Below are 9,683 nucleotides of genomic sequence, written 5' to 3'. Positions count from 1 at the left end.
AATATGATCCACATAATGAATGCGACAACAATAATTATTGATTTCAGAGCCAACAAATCAGAATGAAATTAAAAAAACCCAGTATGTTATATTTGCAACAAGGTATGCACCTTGGTGGTGGTAAAATACTGGGTACACAATCTCTTTCAGTTTGGGGGTTTTCTGTCAGTACATGATAGAATTCATCTTCTTCCTATCAGGCTCTAAAGGGATTTAAATCTAACCAGTAGTGTGCAAGGCAACACTTTACCCTCAGTTTAACCATATGAATCATAACAGACGTTTTCCAATCGCTGGTTTGAGTTTGTTTACTTTTCTCAGCCAGGTGTTTTCTGTTCATTCAGGTTTATTAGATCTCTTCTGTTTAGTTTTTGTTACTTTCTGGATTCTGGTGTTTCATGTGTTTGGTTACATTTCCCTTGGTTTTGTTATCTAGTCTAGTCTCTTTGTTTATCTTCTTTTCAGTTTCTCATGTCCCAGTTATTTCCCTTGCTAATCAGGTTCAATTAGTCACTCCCTCTGTCTCCCTGCACCCCTGGTTCACACCTGTGTCATGTTGCTCCTGATTACCTTGTCTCCCTGCTCATTGGCTTTCACTTCACTCCCCTCTGTATTTAAGCTCTCTAGTTTCATTGCTCCTTGTTGGGTCCTTCTGTAAATACTCCGTTTATGCCTTGTTACACACCCTGTGTTTTTGCTCTGGTCTGGTCCTGAGTTCCTTCATGACTGTTGCCTGGATGTTCATGTGGCTTATGTTTTTCACCAGCCTGAGTTCCTGTGCCTGGTCAGCTGTAAGTATATTTTTTTAGTACACTTTTTCATGTACTCCACTCAATCCTGCATTTGGGTCCTACTTCAAAACTCATCATGACAGAAGTAGCTGAGAATCTACTTTTAGTTGCAAGGTTTTAACTGCTGAAGTGTAGCAGTTTATATCTTATTCCAAAGACATTTGACCACTCAAAGTCTTTTTGCAATTTTCTCACAACAGCTTGATTTCAAAAGTTGCTTTAAGCAAATCACACGTGATGGATGGGAGATGGTAAAATAGGTGACTGATACAGTCAGAGGACACTCTCTTGTTCATTTGGCTCAGACAAAAAGAAAACAAATGTGTGTGTGTGTAAAAGAAAAAGAAGAAAAAAATGGGAAGACAGCTGTCATTGGTTTATGGCTATTTCAATAAATCAAATGTTTTTCACTCTAAACATCATTAAAGATCATGGTAAAATGATGAGAAATTTCATCCTTTCTGGTCAGCATTGGCCATTTTGATGGTCAGAAGCTGGCTCAGGCTTTCTGTCTTGACATTGACATGAGCTGTCTCTGATCAAGAATCTGCATATTTTATGTTTTATAATCCTGTGGAAAGAAATTGCCAATGAGAAGCTAGATATCCGTTTAGGATTTTCCAATTAAGACGGCCCAGGTTTTTGAAATTCTTGTCAGACTGTAGATTCCGCTGCTTCTAGTGGTCCCCAGTGGTACATAATCTCGCTATAACGTAATTGGCTTATTGCTGTGTTCGTTTTGCACAGGATGAGCAAGGAAACTGTTTTTTTAAAACACTTATCTAGTTAGAAAAACAAAGTAAATGCCAAATTGTGAGTTATTCATAGTAGGAAAAAATTACATAAGGGTTTTGCAGCAAAAAGGTCCTGGGTTCGACTCCCGGCCAGGGGTCTTTCTGCATAGTTTGCATGTTCTCCCTGTGCAAGCCTGGGTTCTCTCCAGGTACTCCGGCTTCATCCCACAGTCTAAAAACATGACTGTTAGGTTAAATGGTTTCTCAAAATTGCCCTTAGGTGTGACTGTGTGTGGTTTTTCCTGTATGTCTTTGTGTTGCCCTGCGATGGACCAGTGACCTGTCCAGGGTGTATCCTGCCTCTTGCCCATGGTCTGCTGGAAATAGGCACCACCTCCCCCGTGACCCACTATGGAACAAGCAGATAGAAGATGAATGAATGATTTAAAATTAAAATGCGGCAATTCGATTCTCTCTAAACTCATGTTTCACTTGCTGTATTTCTTGTAGAGTTAAAATCTATATAAGCATCATATACAGTAATTTTCAGTAAATACGAATGTCATTCAATAAGGGTTGTTTGTCAAATTTAAAAATACCTTTTGAAAATAACCTTTTAAGCAGGTATTAAACACACATTTGATTTTGCCCACATTTCTTTATTAAAAATATTTGTTATGATATTTTAATCTTAAATCGCCATGCCTGTCTCCAATGGTAAGTTGGCGAGAGGCAGGATACACTGACTCCAGACTCAACAGATTCGAACCCAGAACTGTCATGATCTTCAGATGTTTGAGTTTTTGGTTCTCACTTGTGTTTATATTTGGATTATTCTTCCATGGGTTTCTGTAAGCTTTTATTTATGCAGTTTGAAATCTTCATATCACTGCAAACCTGCTGATTTCCTGTCTGTATTTGTTCCTCCTTTTCCACAAAAAACATAATAGAATCCAGGCACATGGACCCAGCAGCAGTGACCGGGTTTAAAGGAAGCTGAGACTGCCTCCAAAGGATCTCCACAAACAGCTCTAGACAGGGACACTTAAATCCTCCCATTACCTCTGCTTTTGGAGAAGATGGACTAAGGGTCGCCTTTCTGGGGATCTAGACTGACTATTTATCCGAATAACTGATACAACTCAGTCTCCATGATTTCATCAAAAAGATATTTAAACCTACCTGGCCCAACACATCATGCACCAAGAACAGATCAGAAACAAAGTGAGCAATACCTGCCACTGCAGGCCTCACTTGCTTCAGTTAAGGTCTGTGGTAACGATTCAAACATCAGGAGACCAGGTAAAAACTCAGATTTTCCAAAGAATATTTTAATGATCCTCAAGACATTTGGGAAAATACATAGTAAATCTATGAGACAAAGTGAAACATTTGGAAGTTGTGTGTCCCATTAAATCCGGAGTAAAACTTATAAAATAAAAAAAACAGTATATAATATATATACTGAAACATTAGTGGTGTTGTGGTGGTCTGAGACTGCTTTGCTGTTTCCTGACCTGGAAGGAACCGTGAATTCTGCTCTGTCACAAAATTATTAGGCATAAGTACACTTGGGTCATGCAGCATGACCATATTCAGAACCACACCAGCAAGTCCACATCTGAATAGCTCAAAGAAACAAAAAACATAGTAAAGGTCTCAGAGTGGCCCAGCTGAAGTCTGGATTTAAATCTGATGGAAATACTCAGTTGTAACATTAAACAGGCTGATTGTGCTGAAAAACTACAATATGGGTGAGGAAAACAAATATGCAAAGAGCAGGCCAAAATCCGTCCACAGCAAGGTGAAAGACTTATTGCTAGCTCTCATAATGCTTGGTGGCAGTTGTTGCTGCCAAGGGTGAACCAACAAATTATGGTTTTGGGGCCAACCAGTTTTGGGAGCAATTATTTTTTCACCTAATGCCAGGTTGTTTTGCATAGTTTTTTCCCTTATTAAATTCAATTATCATTTGAAAACTGCTATTTGTATTTGCCCAGACTATCTTTGTCTGATATTAAAGTTAGTTTGATGATCTAAAACATGTAGGTGTGGCAATAAGCAAACACTGAATAAAACTATAAGGTGGGGGGAATACCTTTTCACAGCACTGTATATGCACAGTGTTTACCTTTCAGTTGTTACTAATATCAAGGCAGCTAGTTTGTCATTTTTTCATAATTTCTATGGTTCTGTCACATGCACATGAACACATGCCCTGAGACACACACACACGTCATCTCTTGCTGCAGATCGTAGATCACAGCCCGGGAAAGCAGATTACAGCTAATCACCACAGACACTTAGATCACTGTTCTGATCAAATAACATCTCAGCTGTAATGTCAACCCGCACACACTTTGATATCCATTTGCAGAGAGATGTATCTGAAAGTAGAGCCTCTGTTATCTTTGTTATGGTTTGGAGAGCTGACATGTTTGACAGCAGTGAATGTAAGTAGTGTTATGACATGACTGAGCAGCCATGAAAAAGGCAAAATACTGCAGGGGCCCCAGTCTAGGCTATTCTTCACACAGGCCCTGACATGACAGAGATAAGAGTGATTAAACACAATGAACTGAAATGTTCTCCTTGTTGATGCACTAAAGAACCTTTTGTTCAGGGATGTCCTTGGACTTCTTAGTTTCATAAGTGTGTGTGTTGAGAAACCATATCAGAAACAAAAGAGAGCATCAACTGGGAAAAATTAGTAAGTTAGCCATCATCCTATTATCTTTCCAAGTCTACAATCATCACCATCTTCTAATCTTCACCCTAAAACAGATAAAACAGATAGCCTGGCTCCTTCCTGTTCAGTTTATAGATATGGCCTATATCACACACACACACACACAAGCTGAGCAGAGCTGTCACTGCACACATATGAGCCTCGCCTGGCCTCTGAGGAAACATGGCCCAGCTCCAGTCATAAATAATAATGGGAATGGCTACATGACATGTTGAGTGATGGGGCCCCTCTCAGAACTCATTTACATGGCTTTGTGTAGCAATCATCGGTCCCCTAATGTAGCGCTAAGCAAATGAGCCTTTCGGAATATTGTGCAATTTATCGCGAGTCAACTGGCACCAGGCGGGGGCTCTATAAATCACACTCGAACACATGCCCCCAATGACAGCTAAATCAACATGGAGTAATTGCTTTGAAATGTGGAGGAAGCGAGCAGGCGGGCTGGACAAAGCAGTGTGGTTAGTGGTGGTGATGAGGTGCTGTGCTGTGCTGCTAACCTCTGTGTGACTGTAGAAATGTACCATACAAATGTTTTGGAGAGTTAGGGGAAACTCAGAAGGGATTGAGTAGGGCCAGGCTGGAAGAGTAATTTTCTCTGACTGACCAGCAGGGGGAGTGGACGCTGAATGAAAAACAAAAACACAAACATTTGCAACAAAGCTGATGAGCTCAGAGTGTGCACAGTGATTGGTCGTCATCTTCTGTGAATTAGTAACTAGTTTTGATGTGTATGTGCACGTGTGTGTGTATGTTGTGTGTATGTCGGTGTGTAGAGGGTCTATTTGTCATCAGGGAACTCTGTGTGTGTGTGTGTGTATGCGTTTTAGAAAGAGACAGAGAGTGGGCAAACAAAGTCCTGTCCATCAGTGTCCATTACCCTGACAGCAAGTGAGATTAATGATCACAGGGTCAAACAGAGACACAGCACCCTGCACAATATGAGAAAACACACACACACACACACACACACACTGCATGACAAGCAGTAAAAAAGCAATATATGAAAGAAAAAATTAAAACATAATTCTATAATGTTGAGCACAGCATCTATACTGGCACATCATCAGATTCCAAGATTGAAAAAACACATTTTCTGCTTCTGAAAAAAAGTTGCCACACAGACTTGAATACAAAATATATATATTTTTTCCCTTTTTAAAGAGTTTCAAAAAATCTTCATAAAGGAACCTAAGATGTGATTTAGTCACATTCAAATGCAAAGAGTGTAAAGCATAACTTTCCAAAATGCTTCTTCATTTGGGACCTTTTTAAAATTGCCCCGAGCAGGACTGTTTTTCAATCCTAATACCCCTATCACAGTATTACATATCTGCCTTGTGCTTTAGTGACGTAAGCAAACAGCGGGGACAGTTCATCCAAACAAACCCAGTTATCAGTCACTTCTTCTGACGTCAAATGGGCCCCCATCAGCTTTCAGGGATAAATACAGTCTTCGCTCTGAGATGCATTGCCTCTGGGCCTGTGTCTACCTTACCACCAGTCTCTTCCACAGCAAACCTTGGTACATATTTGGCTAATTCAATATCAATTTTACATTTTTGTTTTCTTTTAACAAAACTAGTGGACATGTGTACGGGAAAAAGAAAGTTTTCATAGCAGTCAATTTACAGAAGAAAAAACATTAGCACTTTAGAAAAACTTGTCCACGAATCTATGGGGTTAGACGTCTGTTTACAAACATTTTTGCTACAGTGAGACAGATAGCCAATGAAAAACCCTTGCCAATCTTCCCAGGAATGGACATCTCAGTAAATTCAACCCAACATCAGTTTGCCATGTTCATTATGGCAGTCACAGATATTGTGAAAAACCCTAAGGAGTGCCCTAGAAAGCATTTTCTCTCTAAAAATGAATATGTCAGCAAAGCCTAAGGTTGCAAAGTTGCATCTGAATGAATGAAAAGAATTATGGAACCATTTTCTTTTGACAGATGATAGAAAAGTAGAGATGGTAAACCTTAATGTACAGATCTGTATTTGCAGAGTGCCAAACATAGCATATCAGCAAAAATAACTTACACCGACTGCCAAGCTGACAGCGAAAGAATGATGACCTGGGTTTGTATTGCAGTCCCAGGATCTGAGCGACTTGTGATCATTGAGTTAACCATAAAGTCATTGATATATACAGGTCCTTCTCAAAATATTAGCATATTGTGATAAAGTTCATTATTTTCCATAATGTCATGATGAAAATTTAACATTCATATATTTTAGATTCATTGCACACTAACTGAAATATTTCAGGTCTTTTATTGTCTTAATACGGATGATTTTGGCATACAGCTCATGAAAACCCAAAATTCCTATCTCTCAAAATTAGCACATCATTAAAAGGGTCTCTAAACAAGCTATGAACCTAATCATCTGAATCAACGAGTTAACTCTAAACACCTGCAAAAGATTCCTGAGGCCTTTAAAACTCCCAGCCTGGTTCATCACTCAAAACCCCAATCATGGGTAAGACTGCCGACCTAACTGCTGTCCAGAAGGCCACTATTGACACCCTCAAGCAAGAGGGTAAGACACAGAAAGAAATTTCTGAACAAATAGGCTGTTCCCAGAGTGCTGTACCAAGGCACCTCAGTGGGAAGTCTGTGGGAAGGAAAAAGTGTGGCAGAAAACGCTGCACAACGAGAAGAGGTGACCGGACCCTGAGGAAGGTTGTGGAGAAGGGCCGATTCCAGACCTTGGGGGACCTGTGGAAGCAGTGGACTGAGTCTGGAGTAGAAACATCCAGAGCCACCGTGCACAGGCGTGTGCAGGAAATGGGCTACAGGTGCCGCATTCCCCAGGTCAAGCCACTTTTGAACCAGAAACAGCGGCAGAAGCACCTGACCTGGGCTACAGAGAAGCAGCACTGGACTGTTGCTCAGTGGTCCAAAGTACTTTTTTCGGATGAAAGCAAATTCTGCATGTCATTCGGAAATCAAGGTGCCAGAGTCTGGAGGAAGACTGGGGAGAAGGAAATGCCAAAATGCCAGAAGTCCAGTGTCAAGTACCCACAGTCAGTGATGGTCTGGTTGCCGTGTCAGCTGCTGGTGTTGGTCCACTGTGTTTTATCAAGGGCAGGGTCAATGCAGCTAGCTATCAGGAGATTTTGGAGCACTTCATGCTTCCATCTGCTGAAAAGCTTTATGGAGATGAAGATTTTATTTTTCAGCACGACCTGGCACCTGCTCACAGTGCCAAAACCACTGGTAAATGGTTTACTGACCATGGTATCACTGTGCTCAATTGGCCTGCCAACTTTCCTGACCTGAACCCCATAGAGAATCTGTGGGATATTGTGAAGAGAACGTTGAGAGACTCAAGACCCAACACTCTGGATGAGCTAAAGGCCGCTATCGAAGCATCCTGGGCCTCCATAAGACCTCAGCAGTGTCACATGCTGATTGCCTCCATGCCACGCCGCATTGAAGCAGTCATTTCTGCCAAAGGATTCCCGACCAAGTATTGAGTGCATAACTGTACATGATTATTTGAAGGTTGACGTTGTTTGTATTAAAAACACTTTTCTTTTATTGGTCGGAAGAAATATGCTAATTTTGTGAGATAGGAATTTTGGGTTTTCATGAGCTGTATGCCAAAATCATCCGTATTAAGACAATAAAAGACCTGAAATATTTCAGTCAGTGTGCAATGAATCTAAAATATAAATAATGAACTTTATCACAATATGCTAATATTTTGAGAAGGACCTGTATTAACTGTGAAACAGCTCATGCCAGACCAAAATTTTGGTAAAGAAAGATACAATGATCCCAAACATATCAGTATATCAATGGCATATCTATAACACAATTGCTGAAAACGTAAAGCATCAAGGTGTTGCAATGGCTCAGAGCAAGTTAAGACCTTAACATGACTGAAATGTTGTGGTAAGACCTTCAGACAGCAATGATGAACCAAATACCTCCAAACCTCAATCAACTGAAGCAACAGACTGATAAATTCATACAGAAACTATTTTTAGAAGGTTCTTTTAAGTTATTGCAGATGCAGATAAAGGTGCGGGTACATCAGAGTAAATTATGTTTCCTGATGAGTTTAGTCAAATTAGAAGTACCTTTTGAAAATAACAACCGTTGAGAAGTGTGTTTTTTATTTGTCTAATGTAATATTCTAGGTCTAAATGGTGTTTTCTCATTAGCTGTAAATGGAGAATCATCATAATTAACAGGAAGTCTGAGTGTAATGAATCTATATAATGTGTTGCACTTAGTGAATTGAGTCACTGAAATAAACAAACTTTTCAATGATATTCTAATTTATTTGGATGAACCTGTACTTCTGCAAACTGCTGAATCTTTGAATTTCTTGGTTTGCCCATGGCTGTATCAGCTTCTGCTATAAACAGGAATGTGTTTTTGTACATTCAGCCAATTTAGATCAAGACTGAATTTATAGGTTCGGTCTGTAAACTTTCTCGGAAATTTTCAATTTGTAAGCAGAAATGTTTCATTACCTTTACAACTAGGTTCTTAGAGTAGAATTGTTGCATTTTGCACATTGTATTCAGAATATAGCAAGCAAACCAGCTTCAGATCACTATCCTTACCCTCCACCATGTTGCCCTAATTTCTATATTTCCCCAGAAGCAACTAACCAAGATTTATAATGGACATTTTACATTTTTTGCCTTTTTTGTCAAAACCATATTTTAGGGGCAGGATACAAGAGGGTTGTTGGAATACTTAGAGCAGCTAATATATTTGGTAATCCTAAAGAATTAAAAAATTTTTAAAGTTACTTTTTGCTATTTAAAATCTTGCTAATTATTAATTCTGTGGGTCAAGAGCCAAAAGAGGCTAAGCAGTGTACACAAGGAAAGCAACTGGCAAAATTAGATGTATTAGTTTTGATTAAAGACTGGCTGACTAATTTTACAGAAAGTATAGAAAAGAGCAGCTTTGTGGTTTTAAAGCAATACAGATGTTTAGAATGTGTACCATAACATTAGGTCTTCATTACAAGTGTAGGTGAATGATTAAAAGTTATATTTCCACATACTAGACTAAAACAATTGATACCTTCTTTGGCAGCTTTTTTCAAAGGAAGTCATTTTAAACAAAACACCCTAATGTCTCTATTATTAATGATGCAGGCCGCTCAGTGATCTTAATTCCATTTGTATAATGAGCCAGAGCTGATAAGCCACTCATCAGCGCTAATGGAGTGGTTTCCATTAATTAAAACATCTCATTCCCACTGCAGCCTTCATTACCAAACCAGATGGTTGTCATTACGTTGCTGTTTGTCTGTCAAAGACTAGCTACCACACCATATAGGGCTTGTTAATATTACTAACAGAGCAGGAGGGAAACAGTACTGTAAAAATAACTCTGGGACATATTTCTCTCTCTAGGAGAGCTACATTAAATTAGAT

The 9,683-nt window shown here is 39.4% G+C and overlaps 1 long non-coding RNA gene across 1 annotated transcript; it reads left to right on the top strand.

The window, feature by feature from the left end:
* Positions 1–647: 647 nt before the first annotated feature.
* On the top strand, positions 648–3,000 carry LOC124878369. Its single transcript, XR_007040734.1, has 2 exons — positions 648–791; positions 2,476–3,000. It is a non-coding gene; the product is annotated as an uncharacterized LOC124878369 (long non-coding RNA).
* The last annotated feature ends 6,683 nt before the right edge of the window (positions 3,001–9,683 follow it).

The sequence above is a fragment of the Girardinichthys multiradiatus genome, chromosome 12 (assembly GCF_021462225.1).
Source record: "Girardinichthys multiradiatus isolate DD_20200921_A chromosome 12, DD_fGirMul_XY1, whole genome shotgun sequence".
NCBI classification, from domain to species: Eukaryota; Metazoa; Chordata; class Actinopteri; order Cyprinodontiformes; family Goodeidae; genus Girardinichthys; species Girardinichthys multiradiatus.
The sequence above is the reverse complement of the archived record's forward strand: the minus strand, read 5'-3'. Positions and strand labels throughout refer to the sequence as shown.